The sequence below is a fragment of the Ambystoma mexicanum genome, chromosome 6p, assembly GCF_040938575.1.
Source record: "Ambystoma mexicanum isolate Mex_15411 chromosome 6p, UKY_AmexF1_1, whole genome shotgun sequence".
Lineage (NCBI taxonomy): Eukaryota > Metazoa > Chordata > Amphibia > Caudata > Ambystomatidae > Ambystoma > Ambystoma mexicanum.
The window spans coordinates 939,524,317-939,550,914 of NC_090935.1; the positions used below are offsets into that span (position 1 = coordinate 939,524,317).

At 45.6% G+C, this 26,598-nt stretch overlaps 1 protein-coding gene across 1 annotated transcript in view; it reads right to left on the reverse strand.

Moving 5' to 3' along the window:
- Positions 1 to 26,598, reverse strand: part of DTWD2 (DTW domain containing 2) — a 1,031,673-nt gene that overhangs the window by 807,710 nt on the left and 197,365 nt on the right. The window lies entirely within an intron of this gene.

Sequence of the window (26,598 nt, forward strand, 5' to 3'; positions counted from 1 at the left end):
CATGGGCATAAGAGTCCATAGACCACAAACTCCGTATTACATGTGATGTAATTTTGCAATTCGATTACCTGTCTTGTAACTGGATGCGTATCGTTTGTTCTGTTTAGGGCATGCTTGCAGGCTTTGCATTTGGTACATTTGTAAAATCCTGTTGGATTCGCATTTAGCCAAAAACTGTTCGATATTTTCTCCACGGGGGGCAAGAAACTGCTGACTAATGAGTCTTTGATTGATGGAGATTTTCTGAAAGTGATATTAATACGATCTTTAAGGATGGTAGAAAGTATTTCATCAGATTGCAAAATATGCCAATGTCGATGAAAGATTTGACGAATCATATTGGCATGAGTTCCAAACGTTAAAATTAGCCTCGTTTCGTCATCCTATGTTCATATATATATTCAGTGAAAAAACTTTGTTAAAGGGACGTTATGGTTAAGTTGCGCTGCTAAAAACCTATGAAATTCAGTGAAAAAACGTTGTCAAAGGGACGTTATGGTTCCAAGTAAAACCGAAAAACCCTTGAAATTTGCCAGTTATGGTAAGCTAAGCAACCATAACTCGCACCACCACTGTGCACTGCTAAGACTAACACCCAGGACATCAAAGATGACATCACAAATGTCATTGATGACATCACTGTCAACAATGTAGGTGTCCGCGGACAGTGCAGGTGTTCTGAAATGTTCGTAAATAAACGAAAATGGAGGACTCCTGAAGAACACTATACCTGTTCGTACTGTTCGCTAGCAAGATCAAACTATTCTAAGAACACACAAGGTGTCCTGAAATGTTCGTAAAAAAAAATTAAAGTGTCCTAAAGAACACTATATCTGTCCGTAGTGTTCGCTATCAAGTTTAAACTGTTCTAAGAACACAATTGGTGTCCTGAAATGTTCGTACATAAACAAAATTGGACGTGTCCTGAAGAACACTATATCTGTCCTTACTGTTCGCTAGCAAGTTTAAACTGTTCTAAGAACACACGCAGTGTCCTGAAATGTTCGTTTCATGTGTGACGCATTTTTAATTAGTTCAGGACCCGAACAGTGTCCGTAGAACATCAACGCGCATGCACTAGCCAATCTTCGTGCATTTGGTGTCCTGCGGACATGCGCTTCCTTCGCAGACTTGTTCGTGAACGGATCATATGACCGCGCCCACGCTGATCGCGTGTTCTGAATGCGGACACTGTTCGTGTCCCCGAACAAATTAAAAGTACATTTTCAATTAATTCATAATATTTTTCAATAAAATCTCACCATTGCACAAGTCCTACATAGTAATCCTGAGTTTCTACATACCTTTTGAAACTTTTCAAACTTTTGTTTGTGTTCGATCTGTCCGCGGCGGACAGCGCGCATGTCCGCGGAACCTCGCACAAGCACCCCTATAAAAGACCACGCCCTACAGCTTATTCTCATTGTGTTTCTGGCTATTCTTCAGAACACAGAGATTTTTGCTGCCACCTGCAGATTACACCATGTTCGAGATGGCATGCTTGGCTGCTGAACTGCCACCTGGTGCTGCACCTGCTTCAGCACCAACCTCACCCCCTCCACCACCACCACCTCCCCAAGGGCCTGAAGAGAGGAACAGGAGTGAGGATGCAGAGGAGGAAAAAGAGGATGATGAGAATGAGGTAGAGGAAATCCCTACTACCCACACTAGGCGTGAGTCTTGGGTGTGGCGGTTATTTACCATTCATGGGAATGTTCCTAAGGTTTGTACGAACCGTGTTACCTGCAATGAGTGCAAAATGATACTCAGTAGCGGGAAGCACGGTAAGTACCGCTTTGGGACCACTACTATGAAGTGACATCTGAGGTCATTTCACTCTGGGGCTATTCGCAGGGTTGTACCTTGCGAAGAACGTAGCAGGTTGATTTCCTCTACTTCATCCTCTGTTTCTGATCCTGTCACCACAAGGACCACCTCTGTGGGACAGCGTCTTCCTCGAGCTGCCTCACAGGCCATACAGAATGCTGATGACCCTTACCTTTCGAGGGTCACAGTTGTATGTATGTACTGTGACACAGTACTCTGCAGGAGGGGGCGACTTCGTAGTGCTTTTGAGACTATCGTCTCAGAGCACTAGAAGATCTGCTCAATACCCAAATAAAACCCACTCTACATCTCCCTCTCTCAGCTCGCCCTTTCTTATCCCTGTGGTTGGTGTCCCCCCTTTACCTTCCTTTCCCCTCCTCTCCTAGTGTGTCGTGTATAAAAAACCAAAATAAAATACAAAATATCAAAAATAAAAAAAAAATAAGGCTCTTTTCAGAGCCGCCTTTCACAGTTAAAAAATAGAAGTGAAAATAAATGAAGCAGGGCCCTTTGTATTTTTTAGAAGTCCGTGGACAGTTCGCAAACATTTAAACAATTGGGTTGCTACCCTATCACAAACATTGCAATTTTCTCTGGGAGGAAGTGGTGGCTCTGAAAAGAGCCTTTGGGAGGTGTTTGTAAGTCAAAAATTATAAATGCTTAACACCTACTTCAAAATGGATGTTGTAATTCCAAAAAAGGTTGCAATGCATTTTGTACATTTCTCAGAAAAATCTGCTTGCCACCATAAGTAAGATGGACTCCATCTTTGCAAAAAATGTTTGCACTACGAAACAGAATATTTTCATTGTGAAAAGAAGACATGCCAAAATCTTTTAGAAAGGCACAAACAGCTTTATTAACATTGCACCTTGCTTTTTCCATTTGTGGACCAAATGAAGAAGAACAAAGCCACATTTGTCTCTGCGCAATCCGTGAAAATATCACTTGAGAATTAGGAAACATGTCCATAACCTTCCCAAGTCCTTCTGTCATAGCAAATTGCAAAAAAAATTCCAGTCACATGTCCTAAACTGTTCCCTCCACAATGAATTACAATTATGTCTGGATATTGCTCTGTCTCCAAAGTAGCACAGAGAGGTAGCAAGTCCAACCACTTCATTCCACGTACTCCATGCCAGTGCACTTCCACATGTGGGAATCCAAGATCTACAGCTACTCCACAGCTTTCTGCATGCACCTTCAACCAATATATCCATGAATCTCCCAAAATCCATACAATCTTTTTCCTAAAACACACAGACATAGCTATCTGTTGTTCTCTCAGCAAAACAGTATATGAGAAACTCTCTTCTGGCACAACACACCCACTAAACTTTCCTGACCAATCCCTTTCAGTTCTCATTCTCATTTGCATGACTTCTGAACCCAAAAATCCCCGGATGTAACTCCCGATGTCCGCAAACTACCGCCATGTCTGCGGACATATCGTAACATGAACAGCCCTTCTACCATTTCCACTTCACTCTCTCTGCCATTCCCTCATTGGATGTAGCTAAGAAGTCACATGACCATGCACCAATCACACTCAAGACCTCTACATATAACTGCATCATCACAGATCAGCACTGCAAATGTACTGTGAATCTCTCTGAGTACAAGTGTCATATCATTGGCAAGCACCATCTACCAGAAATACTGTACAAGTCTCCAAGATTTCTACTTGCAGCTCCATGCATATCCATATGCATGAACACAAACTTCAGGTATGCATATTTTCTGTACAGTAGATGAACACATTTTCAAACAGACTTTTAGCTTGTGTAATGTGTAAAATGAATTTACTGTATTTTTTTCAATTTCCTAAAATCAACTATCACTTATAAACCTTTATACTATTTACTTTCTTTATACACACACACTCAAATCATGTTAAACTAACATTTTCTAAATGAAATATATAGACTACATATATTCAAACAAAATTGCATGCAAGCACAATCTATGTTTAAATCTTTAAAAAAAAGACTTATACAATTTCATATTTTTTTGTTTTTATTTATTTATTTACTTAATTACTTTAATTTAGACATGACATTGAGGCGCTATTACCTAGAACAGCTTAGTTACAGAAATAGTGGTATTCACTGGTATATTATAAATTTCACAAGACATAGGGCCTCATTACACGTTGTGCGGTAAGGGAATACCGGTACCGGTAAGGAATTACCGGTACCGGTACTTTCCCAAGCCAATCACAACCCGGACCTACCGCTATCAGCGCACCCGTTAATTACGGTGCCACTAATAGCGGCAAGGCTGCGGGCGCGTGACCCCCAGGCCGGAATTAGCGCCATGGCGCTAATACCAGGCCATCACAAGCCATGCGGACATGGTATTAGCGGCATGGAAAACACCCAAAAACCCCTTACCGGCATGGCGCTAATAACGGCATCGAAAAGCACCCGTTAAGCGACCTGAGCAGTGTACCCATCTACCACAGGTGGACACAATCAGCACAGGTGCATGCAATGGAGACAGGCAGCACAAAAGAGCACACCACACCCCTACCCACACCCCTTCCCGCACCCCTTCCCACACCCCTTCCCACACCAAGATGGTCCCAATAGCAGCAGCATGACATGACGGGCTTGACTACATGATAGCAGTGCAGCACCAACAACAACAGCCCGCACCAGAGGTGACCCGTAACAGGTACCCATTCCTCACAACATACAGGCGATGCCAGCTATCCACTGAGGAGGTGGCTCCTAACCCCTGTACGTAACCCACAGAACCAGCAGGAAGAGGACAACAATATTACACATCCCCGTACCTGCGTCATGATAGAGCTGGCAGTCAGCCTTTCAATGACAGTGCTCCGCTGCCTAAGCAGCCTGGGTGAGGCACTCCTGTACAGCCGTGTCAAAGTGGCAAAGATAACCATGGCATGTGTAGAGCATCAAAAATTGTGCATATGATGGAATGTGCCAATGCCACCTGAAATTGACATGCAACCACCAGAAGAGCATGATGTGGATGGGGATGAGTACGGGTGGAATGCCCCGGCAGGACATGCAAGAGGCAATGCCAAGGAGGCACACGATGTGCGTCAGCATCTGATTCTGAAATCCCATCAGGCACAAAGGTGAAATAGCATGGACGGAGACGGATATTGTTGCCCTGGTGTATGTTTTGAGTCCCACAAAGGACCCTGTCCAAAATAAATGACACATACGCAATGATGGAGACCACGCTTGGGTTTCAACTTACGTGTATATTGAACAGAATGTGATAAGAAGTGCAACACACCCAAATGCACCCTTACCCCCCCTCCCCCCCAAAACACCCAAATGCACCCTTACCCCCCTCCCCCCCCAAAACACCCAAATGCACGCTTACCCCCCTCCCCCCGAAAACACCCAAATGCACCCTTACCCCCCTCCCCCCAAAACACCCAAGTGAGTCTTATGGTGTCTACGTTTCCTGCCCCACATGTGCCACCTGGTCCTTGGTGGACCTAAGCCTCAGGGCCTCCACCAACATTGGGTTGGTGTGATGTGGGGTGCCTCAGGTTGCGCAGAGAGTGGCGCAGGGGGCTGGTCTGCTGGGAACTCGCTGAGGAGGAGGTTCCCGGTCGATCCTGTGTTGGGGGTTGGTGATGCTGCTCCATGATGTCCCCAATACGTAAAATGGCCTGGCGGAGTTGGCCCATTTCCTGGCATATCCTGTCAGTGCAGGCCTCAATGGCCTCCTTTGTTTTCCCTGCATATTTGTTGAGGTCATCCCTTAGACGGCCTGTCTCGGCCACATGCTGGGCGACCAGCGCAGTAATGTCTTCCTGCCTCCGAGTGATGGTTGCAAGGTCAGGCAGGGTGGTAGGTGCTGCTGGGCTGGACGGTGCGCCCTGGTCCGTGCTTCCAGCATCCGGTGAGGACACCTGAGGGCTCCATGCACCTTCTACAGTGTGGGTGTCATGTGCTCCCTGGCTAGCAGATCCGGACGTTGCCCTTGGACTCCCCTCAATGGACCATTTTGGGCTGGGGGTATGGATTAGTTGTAGGACATCAATTGCGTCCTCCTCGTCAGTGGGCGGTGCGGTGGCTGCTGCCTCCCCAGTTGAGCTGGTGGCAGCGGAGTGCGTGCCCTCCGTGCTCATCTCAGCAATGATGGGGCACACTGGCGTGGGTTCAGCTACAACAGGAGCCGTGCCCTCAGGATGTGATGAAATGGTGCTCCTGCCGCCCTTGGCACTCTGCAGATGGACTGTCCTCCCAGTTCCCCTGGAGGTGGTGGCAGTGTCACCTTTCTCATGCATCCTGGCTTTTTTGGCTGCTGGGGGAGTACATGCTGCAGTGCTTGTGTCTCCAGTGTCTGTCGGTGATCCTGTGGAGGACATAAATAGGGTACATCATCGTTAATGGGTCTAGGTGCCTCATGCAGCATGTTCACGTCATGCTGCTCTATGCATTGGGGCCTATTTATCAGTGATTCTTGTAATGGGGATGTCGGGTTGGTCATGCATTGATGGGTCTGTATTGCACGTGTATATGGTGATGCATGCATGTATGTGTGTGGCTGGATCAATGGCCTGGTCATCGACACATGTTTGGGGTACCCCCTCACCCTTCACTGTGCATTGTTTGACGTATACACTCACCTCCATCAGATGAGATGGCCACACCATGCTCCATATCTCCGACCCCCTCTATGGTTTCGACTCCTATTGTGGAGGCACATGTCTCCTCCCACTCCTTCATCTTCAGAGGTGATTCTGCGCCACCTCCTGTGGCCATTGCAAGGTTGTGGTTGACAGATAGGATATTCCGCACACGGAGCCGGAGGTCGTCCCACCTCTTGCGGCAGTCCTTCACACTGCGGGTGGTAGTGTCCACGGTACTAACTTTGCGGGCAACTTCGTCCCAGATGGCCTTTTTCCTGATGATAGCCTCCCGGCGCATATCATTGGCGAAGACGACTTCGGCATTGGCTGCAAGTGTGCTAGTCAGCATTATGAGCTCCTCAGGTGTAAATTTCTCTTTCCGCTGACGATCTGAGGTTTTTTTTAAGGCCTTTGACATCTTCGGGCAGTCCTGGATGGTTTGTTGTCGGAGTTCTCCGGAAAGAGGTCCTGGATGCAGAGGATGGAAATGGATTGTGTTTTTAAAGATGGCCGCCGTTCTCTTTCCCGTTCCTGTGCGATGACGCTATTTCGGTTCCGCTTTTTAACAGTGTCCGCTAATAGCGGTGACCGCTATTTGCATGTTGCATGAGGGAGGAGGTGCTATCAGCACCTTGGTTGAGGCCGGTAATGGGCATTTTGTTGACTTTTGCAGCATGGCGGTAAAGTCATTTACGGCATGGCGCTATGCTCGTGTCCGCGAACTCGTAATGGACGCTATTAGCGGTCGTTTGCGAGGGCGGACACGCTAATAGCGCCATGCCATAAAATTCCGATTTTTACCGCACAACGTGTAATGAGGCCCATAGTAAAGATATTTTTTTTGCTACAGTTAGTCATTCAACACAATTTGTTCATTAAGAACATATATGTACTAAACTGATGCAATGTATTTTATGTAAATAAATTAGTTTAATGGTTTTAAAGAAGGCGCTGAGGATTTCAATTAAAGAAATCAATATCTAAATTAAAAACAGCGCTATATACAAACAAAGTTACTCATTTGAAGCTTTTACAATTGCAGTGAAGACCAGTCTCCTGAAAAGAAGCAGCCGAATTCGAAGAATTCGAAGAAGTTACCTGTTAATTTAAGAAAAAAAGTAAGTAGAATATCACCATAATATTTGTATTATTACTCAACCATACTGTAAAGTTAATACAAGCTATTTCTGTGCCTAAAAATAGAGATTGTGTACCATTTTGTCCAAAAATCTCCATGTCTTAAACAGCGATTTACAGCCAGAATGGCCCACAAATTCCTATTTTTGGACACACAAATTAACCAACTGAACCACTACAATTTTCATATTATAGAACAAACAACTGTTTTAATTGTATACATTAGATTTACTATTTGTACTTTTACACACCACTAGCTTACTTTTTTTTGGTCATCTGAACCCCAGTTTAGTAACACATACATTCAAGAATACCTATCCCTACTAGTTGTAGTTCCCAATGCACAATCACACACCATTACATACATCTTTATCATCTTACTCAAACACTCATGCACACAGCACACATACATTGCAGAACACCCCAACCCATACCTTCTTTATTTTTTTCAACAGACCCTAAAGAATGCCTACGAAAAGTCAAGTCCGTAGAAAGCAACGCAAAAGCAGAGCAAATGAAAATGAAAGTGTCCAACATAAGCATCCATCTCTAGCAGAATTTGTAAAAAAAGTTGAAACAAAACAGCTAATACAGTCATTTAGTGAAACACAAGAAGTTTCAAGTACAAAATCTTTGCCTCCTCTATCAAAATGTAAAACAAACCAAAAAACAATTAACAGAAAATCAGCTATCACTACGGATAAAACTACTTCTTTAAATTTTAATATAGTGCAAAGTAAGCATGCCAAGAAAAGTATTTTAGCCAAAATGTACCATCACAAAGTCCTTCAAAATCTTATAAAAACAGGAGAGAAATCAGGTTCAATGCTTAAAACCTATCGTAGAAAATTAATCTTAGAAGCGTTGATGGACAGTGCAATTCTTCTCAAAAGAAAGTTATTTATTTTACTGTTAAACAAAATGAAACCACTAACAAAACTAATAACGAAATTACAAAAAAGACTTCTCAATAAGCGAAATGTCAACAGAAAGAACTTCTTAAGTATCTGCGGAGGTGAATGGAATCACACTACGAGCACATTTTTTTAATGAAGAAGTGTACAAACAAAAGCAAACAAATACAATTGCCATACATAGCAGTGGTCGAGGTTATGAATAAGTGAATAATACCATAATGGAACAAGAAGTACTCCTTACAAAAATATGCCCTGAAAACTTAGAATTACCCCTCCATTCAACTGAATCAGAACGTCTAGTATACAAATGGCCATGCACGTCAATGTGTAACATTCCCAAACAATGTTTCAAATCTTTACGCCAATTCCTCAATAAATATGTAAAAAGCAAAGACAAAATCAAAATTAAATTACTGGAAAATATGGATACCTGTCCAGTGCGCAAGTACACAGGACTACAAGGACATTCATTGGCCTGCATTACAGGACCTACTTGTAAAACCACTTACCATGATATCAAAATGATATCAACACATCATTCAACTATAGGAAATCTAGTCTATAAACTGTACTATGCTAAAAGTCCTGCTTTAGCACTAGCAAAGTTAAATAACATCCTTCTACATGGTACAGCGAAAGACCTACTTGAAGAAATTGACTATATCCAGAAAAAATATTTTGGAAGTGAAAGCCATTTACAGAATGAAATAGCTTTAAACCAATTAAGCAACAATTCTACACATGGCAACCTTTTGCGAAACACATACAAAAAAGAAATACTAAAATTTAAAAGTACATCAGCTGAAGTACCAAACCATGTATGTGTATGTTGCCGTAGAACTTTTTATAAAAGTAACAAAAAAACTGTAGACATATCATACAAAATAGAAGACAATGAAGATTCTGAATGGTTTGAATTAGCTCTCTACCTTGTAGCAGAAAACAAATATGAAATAACTGAGCCCTTAATGATTTGCAGTTACTGCACTACAAAACTTGACAACAGCCAAACTCCTTCACATGCTATCACAAATAATTTGGAATTATACCCAGTACCAAAACCCCTACAACAACTTAATTTATATGAGAGCATTATAATTCAAACAGTACACCCATTTCAAGCAATAATACGCCTTCAACCAAAAACAGCAAAATTATTACCTCCCTCTGAATTGGTAAAAGACATTCGTGGAAAAGTAGTTTTTTTACCATCAGATCTAAAAGAAAATGTGCATACTCTAGGAGTGCGACGTCCAATGCAGCAATCTTTAATTATCTTAGTAAATGGAGTACCTACAAAAGACAAAAAAATATGGCAACAGCTGGTAGATTTAAATAAAGTTAGACAAGCCTTCCAATATCTTAAAGAGAATAATGAATATGACAAAGAAATTAATATTTAAGAAAACTTGAAAGATACAACTGAAATAATTCAAGAAACAGAAGAAGCTGGTCAATTTGAGCTACTAGATCCTGCTACAATATCAAATACTTTAGACCATTATACAATTCATCCTTTGCACTCTAATGACACCGTAGAAGATGTACTGGAAACGTACCAAATGCGTCAAACAAAAGGATTGCCAATCAGCATATGGGAAAAAAGTATATCAGCACATGCTTTTCCTCTACTCTTTCCTACTGGCAAAGGAGGAAGGTATGATGATAGACCTATTCAAGTATCAGCTTCAGAATACCGCTCATTACGGATGTATTCTGAAGATCCCAGATTTAGACAAAATGTGGAATATATATTCCACCTACTCTTTGAAAGTGAACTACCAACTTTATGTTACGGAGTTGCACACATATTCAAATCAGGATCAAACTTTCAAAATATGACAGCTACACAATTATTAGAAAAAGTGCAACAAAAGGATGAGGTTTTACAATCAAATATTACAAATCTATTAGCAAATATGCGTGGTACTAAAGAGTGACTGGTTTCAACGTCATGGAGATGTACGTTGTATGATCAGAAACCTTGGCCCACCCACTTGGTTTGTTATATTAAGCTGTGCAGAATAAGCATGGGAAGATTTACATGATTTCCTACGCATATCAAATAAAAACAAAACAAACATAGATATACTAACACCTGGAGAACTTTGTTCTTTGGATCCTGTTAATGTTTCAAGATATTTTCACCATCGCTTCATTGCTATGCTACATTTTATTTGTAATAAAACTGTTCCTTCCCTTGGAGAAGTGCAACACTTCTTTTGGAGAAAAGAATACCAAGCCAGAGGAGCACCACATATCCACATGTTTTTATGGATTAAAGATGCTCCTAAATTTGGTCAAGACAGTGATGCCACTGTTTTACAGTTTATTGAAAAATATGTCACTTGTGAAATTCCATCAGAAGCCACAAATAGTGATCTTCATGCACAAATTTTACAATTTCAAAGACACAAATGTGGAAAATATTGTCGTCGCAAATACAAAAACAAAGGGAAATACTACACCAAATGCCGATTTGGTTTCTCTAGACCAGTTACAAATACAGGTCAAGTGAACAACCTCATGTCTTCAGTTAGACATAGTGTTAAAGGTAAGTCACCTAAAAATACATATTACATAAAAAGAAAAGAAGAAGAAAAATATATCAATGATTATAATGCAATCATTGCCCACTTATGGAATGCAAACATAGATGTGCAGTACATTGCAGACAATTCTACTGCAGTTGCACGATATGTCACAGCATACTTAACTAAAGCAGAAAAGACAGAGCTCCAAGACCTCTGGAATGACCTGTCATCAGATAAAACAGTGTCTCAGAAATTATACAGCTTGGGCATAAAAATGCTCACCCATAGAGAATGTGGATCATATGAAGCAGCTGATCGTTTAACTGGTACTGCATTGTATGGTAAATCTGAAAATATAGTATGGCTAAGTCTTGGTCCAGCTAAATCTAGAAAAAGAGTTCTAAAATCATATGAAGATATAGAAACAATAGCCAAACGTGATCCCAACAGCCAGGACATTTTAAAAAACCATTTATTGGACACATACTACCCATACAGAAGTAATACTTTGGAAAACATGTGTCTATACCACATAGCCCAAAACTTTGCAGACAAAAATAATATAAAACCCGATGAAAGCAAAGGTAGATATAGAGTGACAGATTGTGAATGCAGCTTAGTGAAACTTACCATACAAAACTTAATTAATCATGTCAAATTGTCATTAAAAACTCCTCAAAAGAAAGAACTATATTACATGTCCCTGCTACAACTTTTTAAACCATGGAGAAAAGAGGAACAGATACTAGATAACTATGACTGCTATGAAGATGCTTTCAAAGCAAATGAAAGCACTATCACTGATGTGAACTTTACCCAGTACAAAACAATGTTGCACAATGAACAGCAACACGAAGAAGAACTTCGGCCCAACTAGATAAGGACACTTCCAACAGTAGTCAACCTTCTGTAACAGGAAGTCAAGAACCACTAGGACAGCCACTAATAGTAAATGAGGCAGAATTAGCTATGACAGAAGTGGAAAACACCATGTGTCACTATGAAGAAAATGTAGAAGACTTAACGGTACTACGAGCAAAATTTAACAAAGATCAGCGCACCATTTTTAAAGAAGTAACAAAAGAAATTGTGCATGGTGTACAACACGAAAATAAAGAATGTACCTGCCAAAATTACAAACCTATACTGCTGTACATCAGTGGTGAAGCTGGGTCAGGAAAAACATTCTTAATCAAAATCATCAGCAAGTTCGTTCAACAATTGACAAACAACAAACTGTCAGCTGTTGTAACTGCCCCCACAGGTTTAGCTGCCTACAACATAGGTGGTGTCACTTTACACCGATTACTACTCCTTCCAGTAGAACACCAAAACAAATTAGACTATTACAAACTTTCTGCAGAAGCTTCAATGGAACTACGCAGAGTTTTAAAACAAATGAAAATGCTACTAATAGATGAAGTGAGCATGGTCTCCAACCTAATGTTGGCTTTGATTCACCTCAGATTGCAAGAAGTACTTAAAACAAACTACGAAGAACTCTTTGCAGGGAAACACATTATCGTTTTCGGAGATCTTCTACAATTGACACCAGTGAAAGGTAAACCTATTTTTAAAACCTTAGGACACAAACTCTGCCGTAAAAAACTGTTGGCAGCATAGGAAACGTGAACCTTTGGCAACATTTCCAATACAGAGAATTAACAGAAAACATGCGTCAATCTGCAGATTCCACTTATGCCAACATTTTCAAAAGTATTAGAGTTGGTGTACTATCTCAAGAAGCTCAAGCAATATTGAGAAACCAGCAAATTAATATACTTTATGGCGAAAGCGCATGTGCTACTGATGTTATGGAAAAATTAGTGCACAAAAATGTCAATTGTATATCCTTAATGCCAACTCTTGCAAGCTGTTTCAAATTCAATTAAACAATGGTAAAAAAAGAAATGCAACCAACAATGGAAATTTGCTCCACAGACAAACTAGACATACATGGTATGGCACTACCCATGTGTGAGCAAGCCACAACAAGACTAAATACCTTAGAAAATTCAATCTCCAACACAGCTGGGTTGGAAAAAATATTAAAATTATCCTTAAATTGTAGAGTAATGCTTAAACGTAACCTTGACGTGGAGCAAGGGCTAGTTAATGGGGCACTGGGTACAGTTGTTGGCTTTCAAACATACCCACGTGACAACAACATTCAGTTTGTCAATATTCGCTTTGACAAACTTTCAGACATGAAAAAGATAGGGCGCTCAACTGCTCAATTCCTTCTCTTCAAAGACATGTATGTATGTAGAGAACAACTTTCTCCAACTCTTGCATATGCAGTCACCATTCATGAATCCCAAGGTCTTACCCTAGACAAAGCATTGATAGATATAGGAAACACAGTCTTTAAAGAAGGCATGAGCTACGTACCACTATCACGCTTATCAGTTTACTTGCAGTCAATTCCTAATCAACTTTGATGCAAGTAAACTGAACGCTGATATTCCTTCCATTTTAGAATACAATAGACTGCGTTCCATGTACACCCCCCATCTGAAATCATATCCTGTTCCAGAAAAAGGAAAACGTGGTAAAAGAAAACTAATTCAAACAGAAATGCAACAGAATCTGACGGCAAATCCTTCAAAGAAAACAAAAGAAGCTGAAACTTCATCAATTACCACAAGCAAAGAAGAACCTATTAGGGAAAGTAAATCAGGTACTTCTTCAAAGAAAGAACAGAAACTCCGAAAAAAATCACTCCGAGACAGACCTAGCTGGCCTGGTCCATTCAAATTTTCAAATCAAACTGGTATAAATTGCTATGCAAATGTAGCAATGAATATTCTATTTCAATTGTCACCAATTGTTAACAATATTTACTTGCACAGTACAGACCAATTGTGTTTGCAAATGTTAGTCCTTCATAGAAACGCAACACACAATCCTGACAACACGTATAGTGTTCACGGAATAAAACAAGAATTGGACTACTGTGCTGCAATGGGGAGATTCACTACAAACTGACAAGAAGATCTACAATAATGTTTAATGTACTTACTACAAGTACTGAAAAACAAAAACATAGCTATGAATGAAATCTTGCAGATTTCATACATGTGGAAACATACATGCACTCTCTGTAACAATGTGACACAGGAACAAATCCCAAATAAGCGAGTTGTGTATGTATCCATACCTAATTGTGAATCCATTCAATTTCAGCAACTTCTACATAATACAAACCATGGCAGATTATGTACTATGTGCAATTCAGATAATCGCTCCAACTTACTGATACAAACACATAGTAACTACATAATACTTATGCTTCTACGGTACAATGCATATGGTACCAAAAACAGCTGCAAGCTGACTGGATTCACACACGGTCAAGTGTCACTTGGTAAGAAAACCTTAACAACAATAGGTATAATCTACCACGCAGGAGCCACAACCAATGCAGGTCACTACACTGCATATATTAAAAAGAAATGTGGATGGGTCGAATGTAATGATAGTACCATTAGTGTAAAGCAGAGATTACCAGCTAATCTTACAAATGCGTATTTAATTTTCTTAAAGCCAAAATGTAATAACTAATCTGTGCATCAACTTTAACAAAAAGTTCAAGTAAAAGACTATAAACAGTTAGAATACGCCAACAGGTATCTAACTGCCCAAGAGTGTATAACAACCACACATGGCCATGCACCCAAGACTCTAGGTCCTGGCCACAACCACCACAGAATATTGCACCCATTGTGGCTTGTAACTTCACTACGTATAGATTTGGTCTTGGGTGCATGGCCTTCACTCTAGGCCCTCCCCACAACCACCTGATTGATGTTTGATACTACGCATGTATCTATAGCTGTGATATGCTGCAGTGGTTGTGGCCAGAGCCTAGAGTCTTGGATGTAAGGCCATAGACATTTGAGTGTATGGGTGTGCAGTATATAAAACCCATAGTGGCTTATAACTCCAGTTTTTATAACTTTGTTCTTGGGTGCCCAGAACCACCACAGCATATCACACTCATTGTGGCTTGCAACTTCACTACGTATAAATTTGGTCTTGGGTGCATGGCCTTCAGCTGGGAAGAGATCCTTGTTAAGAAAGGGTCAGTGACCCAGAACTTGAAAAACATTATTTCCTGGCTGCAAGAGAGAGCGAATGGGACTCCCACCCATGAGAGTATATAAAAAGCCCTGGCAGGAAGGTAAACCAGGCAGTTTGCGAGTCTGGGACCACCACCCAAGTGTGATAACCTGGCAGGAGAGTAAACCAGGGCTAAGAAGAGCAGTGAGAAAATTCAGGGGTAAAAACCCTGTTCTGAAATTGTGGAATAGAGATAACCAATATAAAAAGGGGAGAATCATACCCCTTTTAAGGAAAAGTTACAAAGTTGCAAATACCCTGGCAGGAGTAGGAAAAGGATTCAGAAAGCTCAGGGGTCAAATACCCTGCTTGAAATTGTGGAACAGTGACCATCAATGGAAAAAAGGGAAGTTCCATGCCCCTTTAAGGATAACTGAGATCCAGAGAGTAGTAGATTGAAACATTAAAAAAAACTGTGTGCTTAAGGGAGAATCAAGGGAGGAGTCATCCGCCTTCAAACAGTGAAGTAAAACATTATATGTAAGGAGAAATGCAGGAGAAGAGTTGGAAGCAGTGGAACATTATTGACTCTTTCCAGAAGTACCGGATAGACACTGGAAGACAGGAAGAAACATAAGGGAAAGGATGACCTCTTTTCCGTGCAGAACTCTATTCCTTTTCTTTTCTGCACCATAGAAATTTATATTTTGGAACTTTGAAAGAAAACTATAAGTGTATAGATTACAGAAATCACAGAGTTGCAAACTATATTGAGTTTAGTGTGTAAGAGTCAGTTTAGGGTTTTTGGACACAAGACGGAGGATGCTTTTTGGTTTAACATCCTGACACAGACGATCCTTAGTTTTGTTGAAGCAGGGTAACCCCTCTTAGGATAGGAGAAAGACAGGATTTCTTCAAACCCCTTTTTTTAATGATAGTTAAAAGTCTGTAACCAACACTTAACATATCACTGAGTCCGAGTCTTACTCTTGATCCCTTACACCACTCTCTTCTGGGTGCTTTGAGGCATTTATCAGTTGTCTGTCGGCTTCTTCTCCCATATCTGGCATCTGCCGATCCTCCCAGGAATCGCAGCGGCTACACAGTGGCTCCTGCTGCTGGGCTGCATGACCCAAGCATCTCTCTCTCTCTCTCTCTCTCTCTCTCCAGCCTTCTCGCCCTGCTGGCTGCTCCACTTCAGGTCTCCTGGTCCAGTCTACCCACAGCAAAGCTTCCGTACTCTCCTGCTTCTTCCTTCTTCTTCCCATGGAATTCAAAACTCCCGGTTCCTCCATGGAGGGTCTCTCATATTAGTGAGTCCTTCTTCCCTTCGACGTGTTGATCAGATTGTCTAGTCTGCTCTCTGTGAATTGGAGCATTGATCTGCGTGGCTCTGAGCCTCTTCTTTGTCACAGTCATGGGGCATACGGATTCCATTGGGTAGTTACTACTCTCCCTCATCTCAGTCATATCGGGTAGGCAGATACAGATGTGGGCTTCGGGAGTTAGTCGTCCCTGTAGAGGGGAGGAGGATGAGGGAGGTTTGGGTATATTAAGACCATACCGCATTCTCCTGGGATGGTAGTCCCTCGTCCAATGGGGGGGTGGGGGTCCCTCCCCATGTGATCCTCCCACAGTATGTGATCCTCCCACAGTACACCACCCCCAGGGGTCTGTACTGCCCTAGCCCCCTGGGAAAGGTCTCCCCCCTGGGGAGAAAGGACGGCATCCAAGAATTAATCACAATACTTATTGGTGCATCCTCAGTCAGTTTTTTCACATACTCTCCTTACATCTTCAATGCTCCTATACCTCTCAGGCCAGTCATTGGGGGCTGAAGGCAGGGTGAGTGCAGGGGTCATAATTACAGTGCAGAGGAATAACTGCCAAGAGAGAGAGATAGAGAGAGAGAGAGAGAGAGAGAGAGAGAGAGAGATGCCAGAGACAGGCCTTGCGGTGCACTCAGACATCTTCTTTTGTTGTTCTAGCTTGTTTATTCACCGAGTCTGGACCATGCAAGAGGCGTTGCAACCAACACTGTTGCTCTGGGATTTTGTGGGTAAGTAGTCCCAGATTTAGTGATGGAGCTAGGAGGGCAATGGGGTGCTTGCCCCCAACCTGGTGCACCCCGTGGCTCCCAGTGGGCTGTTAGGACTGTGGCAGTGGCACCGGCCGGTCACATCATGCCTCAGCCTCCTGAAGCATCTGTGAACCCACCGGCGTGTCCGACGGACGTGCCGCTGGCAGAGGCATGCGGCTGGGTCGTTGATGGCTGTACCATTAATTTAACCCGCACGCCCGCACACAGTCAGTCAGCTGTGGTGCTTTTCTGAAAAATCACTTATCCGCTTGCTGTGCAGTGTTCACCTGCAGATTAGACAATGTTTATGTGACCCCAGTCTCCACTGTGAGAAACCAGAAGGTGTCTCAGCCGCTAGTCCCCGTGGATCTCTCTCTCACATGGCCAGGGCACACCCATCGCCTTTCGATTCAGACACTGGTGGTGGACCAGTGCGGGAGAATGAGACAGGTGTGGGGTCTTCAGGGAGTGGGACACCGGATGGTGAGACGCGGTATCCCTCCCCCTGCAACTCCTTTAACGCATCCTACCAGGTAGGGTACTTGGGAAAATTAGCCCCCCTTTCCCTTCTCCAGAACTTTCACACGGACAGCCTGCTCTGGGAGAAAACAGACAACACCCGAGCAGTACACCTGACATGCCCCACTACAATGGTCAGGTGAGGTTAGGCAATTACTGGCGATTACTCACACCTGACTTCCATTAAACCTTCTCACATGAATAAAAGGAGGAGCACGAGAGCACACTCAAGTGAGGCAAAGCACACGAAGGAACAGAAGTTTCGGCAGATGAACAAGAGATGAAAAGACGAGAAACCAAGAAGGGGTTGTAAGGAGGGACATACCCTTGACCTTTACGGTTAGAAACTGTTACCTTCATGAAACCTTCGAGGCAGAAAGCATAAGGCCAGGAAACCAGACTGAAGAATCCTGCACTGTGTGTCGGAGATACTGAAGGCCCTCTTGCATTACTGATCAAGGCGGGGAGGAGCAGCAGCAGCCGCCGTGGTATTGCCCTTGGCTCCAAGAACAAAGAAGCTATAGAGAGATCAACACAACTCGTGAGTTGGGAGACTGATGCAAGACCTGTCTGTGTTGAAGTCAAAGTTGCAAGCGGCAACATTGTATAACAAGCGCTGGAACGAACATTGTCAAATGCGTTTGATGAAAGACGCGAGTAAAACTAAACTGTGATGAATGTTTGAATTTGAGAAGGAAATGATTTGATAATGTTGCAAGAGTGTCCAGGCACTGTGAATGTGCTCAATTGAAGGCCTCTGTAAGGTATCCCGCCAAGAGAAACAAAAGTAGAAAACTGTAAGAACATTGTGTGAAGTGAATCGAAGTGGTCCTACAACGGTTTAAGCAAAACCCATTGCACATTCAAAAGTCTTCGATTTTGACACTAAGGGGATCCGAGCCCGAACGAGGGAGATCCAATCCAGAGGATCCAAGCCCAAATGAGGGAGATCCATACTTAGGATCCCGGGCCGAACAATGGAGACCAAGTCTGAACGTTGAGATAAAAAGGGGGTCTCAGCCTGAAGAGCGAGACCCATAATGGAGATAAAAAGGGGGTCTCAGCCTGAAGAGCGAGACCCATAATGAACATTGAAAGGGAGAACTTGTGCATGTGAAAATCTTGATAGTAATGGAACTTTGAGACTTTGTTTATTACAACATATCCTCTGCAGTAAGTGACTGGTATTGGAAAAGAGGCTTTGGCAGAGGGCCCTGATGTCTGTGTTTTGAACTGTATCCTCAAGGCCGAGAAGCCAGAGTGTGTGCAGAGCTCAACGGTGCCACCTTGTCCCGTGCTGAAAACGTGGGGAAGGGGAGCCAACTGCTCAGCTATCCTGACATATTATTTCTTGAACACTTGCATACATTGTTGTCCCACACCATTCTGTATTTAGAAGTAGATTTAGATTGGCAATAGGATTAATAGTATAGGCCCTTTTATTTTGACAGACTCCACTAAGACTGTGTTACCTTTATTTGAAGGTCCTCACTTGCTCCCATCCTTAAATTTAGGTTTAGATAGGCATTCAACCAACCCACTTGAAGTTCAATAAACACCCTTGAACTGTGATCACTTGTGTTTGTCTTCATTGTTTGATACCATGCCTTCCTTACACCACCCAACACTATGCAACAACACAAGGTAACTGAACTGCGTACACGCATTGGATAATTTGGATAGTGTGCATGGCATCCATGTTTAATTTTTGACTATATAAAAAAGTCTTTGTGTTACGTTACAAAATGAAATTTCATCCAGCAAAAAGTGTGCACTGTGTAGGGAGTTTCTTTTGGCACATTAAGACCCTGCCAATTTCGCAAAACACACTGCCACTCACACCAGTAGCAGAGGAGTCAGAGTCCCCCAGTATCCAGTCAATATGTAAAAAAAATTTGGGGGATCCCCCCCCAAAATAAAAATGACAAAAAAAGGCATTCGAAAAAATAAATGTCAGCACTTTTGGTTCAACGTATTGGTATTTCGAAATAGTGACTGTAGAGAAAGTCACTATAAACCGAGTCCCCCATGCTCAGTGGGCTGGGTCCTCTCAAGTCCTGGATGATAATGTGACAGATCCATTCTGAACCCCCATCCAGCCGCGAAAAAAAAGGATGGTAAAATCGTGAATTATTCAGGTAGCAGCAGCCAACCTGGCCCAGGCTGCAGCGCAAGGCTGAGGGCTCAGGAAAGCACTGTCTGCCGCGCAGAGAGTTTGATGCTGGATGGCGGCACCAGCCTGGCATGAGGTGAGAAGGTGTTCATGCATTGCCTGCAGCCAGGTTGATGGCCTGATGCTCTTGCAATGAATGAACATCGCACTATGGTGGGAAAAATGAAAAACTTCTGGCAGTGCAGTTCAATTTTGCCCAACCCCGGGCCGGCCCGACCAGGCCAGATTATCTGGAGCCCCAGGACTGAAACAGCCAGGGCACATTTGCTATAAATGTAGCAAATATCCTCCAATCAGCCAACAAGTGCCTTTGCTATTTGCTTTGCCCATTGAATGACTATGTCTGGGAGGCTCCACGCACGCACTGCTACGCCACAGCCACGCTGTCTTGACTGACTGTCTTCTTCAAGTTCAGAGCCAACAGCCAGCCAGCCTAGGCCTGTCCGTATTGCTGCTGCAGACATTGCAGTGCAGCAGCCTGCTGCCCGGCTCGGGTGCCCCCCTGCCGCGTGCCGTGCCGACTGCCAGTGCAGTGCCATCATCCTCGGGTGGGATTGTCGGTCAGAGGGTCTGGACGTGTGGAAAAGCAAGAGCTGCCTTCTCCTTTCAGTGGGTGCCCAGAACTGGACGCACGCTGGCCACTGTCTCAGGCCCAAATTAGGAAATCTGACTTGTCGTCATTGAGGGAGTCACTCTGTCCTCGTGGTGGTTGCCTAGGTCGTCGTCGTGTTGTGACGGATGGACACCGATGTGGTGTCAAGAAGTCAAGTCAACTGTACTCTAAATAACTACTTGTGTGTGATGACAGTGAACAGATGAACGGCAGCTTCATTTATTTGTGGTGAAATAAGAGTAGCATCAACATGCAAAGAGATTTGCTTCAAGGTGCTCTATTATTATAGATCTGCAGCACAGTCGAATAAAACGGATGCATAAAAAGGACATTTAGCAAATAACATTGCGACAATAAACCAATACAGTTTCTGGCTTGGAGAATAAATATAATATGTCTCAGGGTCGGACTGGGGCATACAATTGTCTCAGCTCTCAGACACGCACCAATGAAATAGTGGCCCACAGTTGCAAATCCCAATTCATTCCTTGTGTGGCAGACTGTTTGACAATATTATTTATTTATTTAATAATGTGAGACAGTTTAAATATAAACTTTACACATATGTACAATAATAAAAGAATAGAATATTAAGCAAACAATAAAAGGAGAATAAAATAAGAAGAAGAATTAAACTGTATAAAAAGAAACGAAAATCAGGAAGGATCAGGCAAAATTGAGAAGGCAAAGACCTCTTTTGAAACTGATTATTCTTGACGTGAAATTTCCAAGGATAAAGAGTCAATCTACATAGCAATAATATCATTATGACGCTACTGCAACGAAAAACAAAACAAACGGGCAATAGGTACCCTTAGTGGTCCTATACCATGCATCATATACATACACTTCTTTATGTTTTTTTTTTCTTTTTCCCCGCTGGGATCAAGCCTTCAAACAGACTGTTTGAATAGTACCCAAGGAGGAGGTTTTTGATAAAATGGGATGCAAATTGTCTATTTTAAAGAATATTCATTCAGTCACTGGTCAGAACTACCGCAACATGGTGAAGTAACTTATCAAACTGTCACACCTTGACTCAAAAAACTGTCCCACACTAGCAGTTTGCGTTTTTGGTTCGGGCATTGCCATTGCCCTAATGCCCCATAGGCCAGTCTGAACCTGTGTGTCTCTATTCTTGGGTGATATTATTCTGGAGGGTTTGTCGGTCAGTCCATCCCTGTGGTAGAGATTTGTCTGATTTTTTTTTTAAATGAAGCGACCATGCTCCATTTTCATGGTGAAAATCCCAGAGCTCAGTTTGGGATTTAGCATTTGTGTCGATGGACGAATTTGTGTGAGGTATCAAGGACGCATTTTCAAGAAAATGTTTTGGGTTGTACAGAGGATTTTAAGTTTGAGGCACGCCTCTATGGAGAGCCATTTCACACCTTCTTGTGCTGGCGTGGTGTCAGTCATACTTGCCTTGGCTATTGAATAGTTTGGCGACTCAGTTCTAAACAATTTAGAGTTGTTTTAGTGCACCCTGACACACTGTCAGACACTGACTGTGTGCTGTGCCTATGTGCAGGAGTAAAGCTAATGCGCACACATTAGGTCTGCCTGACTCAGGCCTGCCAGCCCGGACCCCAGCCTTTATAGGGAATGGATTCCAGATTCATACATTCATGAAATACCATTTCCGAAGAAACTAACTGAAGTGAGAGGGTGCATTAAGCTGCCGGCAGCCGGTGCCGCCGGAGCAGTGGCAGCACCTCTGTTTTCGCCTTCCCTGCAAATACGGGGCTTGCACTTACACTGGGCCCGCGGCGTGCCTTTTCGCACAAAAACATCATAAAGTTAGCCAGCCCATGTGTATTATTTCTGTCATTGTCAAGTTCTGCAGCAGCTCTCTCTATGGGATATCATATATATATATACATATATATATACATATATATATACATATATATATATATATATACATATATATATATATATATGTATATATAGTCTGTGGCTTCAACCTTATTTTCATATGTACTTGGGTTGTATTTCTGCTCCTTTACTTATTCATGTACCTTACCCCATTCCATCATGGCCACCAGTGTATCTACCTAGAGCCACAGCCTATAGAGTTAATCGACAGAGTAATAGGACTGCTGTAATTGTCTGTATTTCTATCAGCCAACCCTTTCTCCCCTTACGTGATCAAGCGCTCAGTGTAGCGCAAAACGCTTTATTTTGCAGGTCATGCACCATGCTGTCCTGCCTCTGTTTGTCTTTGTGTTGCTGCTGCTTGTTGTGCTTAATATTTTGTACAACTCTTTTTTTGAAACATTAAAAACATCCGTATTTACAACACAGTGTTTTTGAGCTTTTGTCCGTGAATCTGGAGTTTGCCATTTGTGCGGTTTGCCTTTTCCTCCTTTCTTCGTATATATATATATATATATATTACATGATGTGGTTATGGTTAAGTTGGTGTTTCCATAGGAAGAGCACTTTTTGGGCGGCTTATAACTTCGCTCCCCCTGGACGAATCCTCACCAAACTTTGCAAAGAAAGTATAATATGGCCCACTCTGAATTTCTTTGCAAAGTTTGGTGAGGCTTAGTCCAGGGGGGGGCAAAGTTATAGGGGGGGTCCCACATTTTTTTTTTTCCCCATAGACTGAATGGGAAAAAACCTTTGCTCGCGACTACAGCTCAAACCGCTGGGCGGATTATCACCAAATTTGGAACAGGAGCAGCGGCTTGGTCCTGAAAGCGTGCTTTTGCAAATTTGGTGAAAATCCGTCCAGTATTTTTTTTTTAAATGACCAAAAAGTAGGTCAGAAAAAATTAGTGATATTTGTGTTCGCTTCACGGACACACTTCCCTGTTCGCTCCGCAGACAGGACAGGGATTGGGCAAGCGGCTTGCGTGATGTCCGTGGACATCTGACATGCTTTTCTATTGGCTGCCGTGAACCGTGCAGTGCGTCTATTTTCAGAGACGCCCGCCATCTTTGTTTATCGCATGAGAGGCTTTGTCAATAGGAGCGGGATCTGCTGCCTGCACAGTGTAGACGTGGGCTGGATCGGCCACAAGTGTACCTGTAGGCAGTAATGTTTCTTTCAAGGCGGTGAGGCGCAGGCCCTCGTGTCTCTCTCCCCTTCCCCCCACCCCCCGCTCATGGCCCAAGTCTCCCCTGTCCCCCCCCGCCCCGCGCTCATGCCACATGTCTCCCCTGTTCCCTCCACCTCCCGCTCATGCCCCGTGTCTCCCTCGTGTTCCCCCCACCCCCTGCTCATGCCCCGTGTCTCCCTTGTGTTACCCCCCACCCCCCGCTCATGCCCTGTGTCTCCCTTGTGTTACCCCCCACCCCCCGCTCATGCCCTGTGTCTCCCTTGTGTTACCCCCACCCCCCACTCATGCCCCGTGTTTCCCTTGCGTTACCCCCACCCCCGCTCATGCCCGTGTCTCCCTTGTGTTACCCCCCACCCCCCGCTCATGCCCCGTGTCTCCTGTGTTACTCCCCACCTCACGCTCATGCCCCATGTCTCCCCTGTTCCCCCACCCCGCGCTCATGCCCCGTGTCTCCGTCCTCCCCCCACCCCCACTCATGCCCCGTGTCTCCCTCCTTTCCCCCCACCCCCCGCTCATGCCTCGTGTCTCCCTTGTGTTACCCCCACCCCCACTCATACCCCATGTCTCCCTTGTGTTACCCCCCACCCCCTGCTCATGCCGGGTGTCTCCTGTGTTACCCCCCACCCCCTGCTCATGCCCCGTGTCTCCCCTGTTCCCCCACCCCCCGCTCATGCCCCGTGTCTCCCGACTTCCCCCCCACCCCTGCTCATGCCCCATGTCTCCCTCCTTTCCCCCCACGCCCCGCTCATGCACCGTGTCTCTCTCCCCTTCCCCCCACCCCCCCCCGCTCAAGCCCTGTGTTTCCCTACATTTCCCCCACCCCCGCTCATGCCCCGTGTGTGCCCTGTTCCCCCCACCCCCGCTCATGCCCTGTGTCTCTCTCCCCTTACCCACACCCCCCGCTCAGGCCCCATGTCTCCCTCCTTTCCCCCCCACGCCCCGCTCATGCACCGTGTCTCTCTCCCCTTCCCCCCACCCCCCCGCTCATGCCCCATGTCTCCCTCCTTTCCCCCCAACCCCCGCTCATGCCCCGTGTGTGCCCTGTTCCCCCCACCCCCCGCTCATGCCCTGTGTCTCTCTCCCCTTACCCACACCCCCCGCTCATGCCCAGTGTCTCCCTGTTCTCCCCCACCCTCTGCTCATGCCCCTTGTCTCCCCAGTCCCCCCCGCCCCCCGCTCATGGACCGTGTCTCCCTCGTGTTCCCCCCACCCCCAGCTCATGGCCCATGTCTCCCTCATGTTCCCCCACACCCCGCTCATGGCCCGTGTCGCCCTCGTGTTCCCCCACGACCCGGTCATGCCCCGTGTCTCCCCTGTTCCCCCCACCCACCCGCTCATGCCACATGTCTCCCCTGTTCCCCACCCCCCTGCGCTCATGCCCCATGTCTCCCTCCTCCCCCCCACCCCCTGCTCATGTCCCGTGTGTGCCCTGTGCCCCCCAACCCCCACTCTCATGCCCCGTGTCTCCCCTGTTCCCCCACTTCCTGCTCATGCCCTGTGTCTCCCTTCTGTGCCCCCCACCCCCCGCTCATGCCCCGTGTCTGCCCTGTTCCCCCCACCCCCACTCATGCCACATGTCTCCCCTGTTCCCCACCCCCCGCGCTCATGCCCCGTGTCTCCCTCCACCCTCCCACCCCCCGCTCATGCCCCGTGTCCCCCTCCTTTCCCCCCACCCCCGCTCGCTCATGCCCTGTGTCCCCCTCCTTTCCCCCCACCCCCCGCTCATGCCTCGTGTCTCCCCTGTTCCCCCACCCCCCGCTCATTCCCGTGTCCCCCTCCTTTCCCCCCACCCCCCGCTCATGCCTCGTGTCTCCCCTGTTGCCCCCACCCCCTCGCTCATGCCCCGTGTCTCCCCTGTGCCCCCCACCCCCTGCTCATGCCCATGTCCCCTTCATCCCCCCCACCCCCGCTCATGCCCTGAGTCTCCCCTGTTCCCCCCACCCCACGCTCATGCCCCGTGTCTCCCGTGTTCCCCACACCCCATGCTCATGCCCTGTGTCTTCCTCCTTTCCCCCCACCCCCCGCTCATGCCTCGTGTGTGCCCTGTTTCCCCCCACCGCCCGCGCTCATGCCCCGTGTATGCCCTGTTTCCCTCCACCGCCCGTGCTCATGCCCCGTGTCTCCCACCTGTCCCCACCACCCCCCGCTCATGCCCCGTGTCTCCTACCTGTCCCCCCACCCCCCGCTCATGCCCCGTGTCTCCCCTGTTCCCCCCACCCCCGCTCATGCCCCGTGTCTCCCCTGTGCCCCCCCACCCCCGCTCATGCCCCGTGTCTCCCCTGTTCCCCCCACCCCCTGCTCATGCCCTGTGTCTCCCTCCTGCACCCCCCACCCCCCGCTCATGCCCTGTGTGTGCCCTGTTCCTCCCCACCCCCACTCATGCCCGTGTGTGACCTGTTCCCCCCACGCTCATGCCCCATGTCTCCCTTGTGTTAACCCCCACCCCCGCGCTCATGCCCCGTGTCTCCCTTGCGTTACCCCCACCCCCCGCTCATGCCCCGTGTCTCCCTTGTGTTACCTCCAACCCCCGCTCATGCCCCGTGTCTCCCTTGCGCTCCCCCCACCCCCGCTCATGCCCCGTGTGTGCCCTGTTTCCCCCCCACCCCCGCTCATGCCCTGTGTCTCACGTTACCCTCCACTCCCCGCTCATGCCCCGTGTCTCCCTTGTTACCGCCACCCCCTGCTCAAGCCCCATGTCTCCCTCCTTTCCCCCCCACCCCCGCTCATGCCCCATGTCTCCCTCCTTTCCCCCCCACCCACGCTCATGCCCCGTGTCTCCAGCCTTTTCCACCCCAGCCCCCACTCATGACCCGTGTCTGCCCTGTTCCCCCCACCCCCCACTCATGCCCCGTGTCTCCCTCCCGTTCCCCCCAACCCCTGCTCATGCCCCGTGTTTTGCCTGTTCCCCCCAACCCCTGATCATGCCCTGTGTCTCGCCTGTTCCACCCCACCCCCCGCTCATGCCCCGTGTCTCCCTCCTTTCCCCCACCCCGCTCATGCCCCGTGTCTCCCCTATTGCCCCCACCCCCCCGCTCATGCCC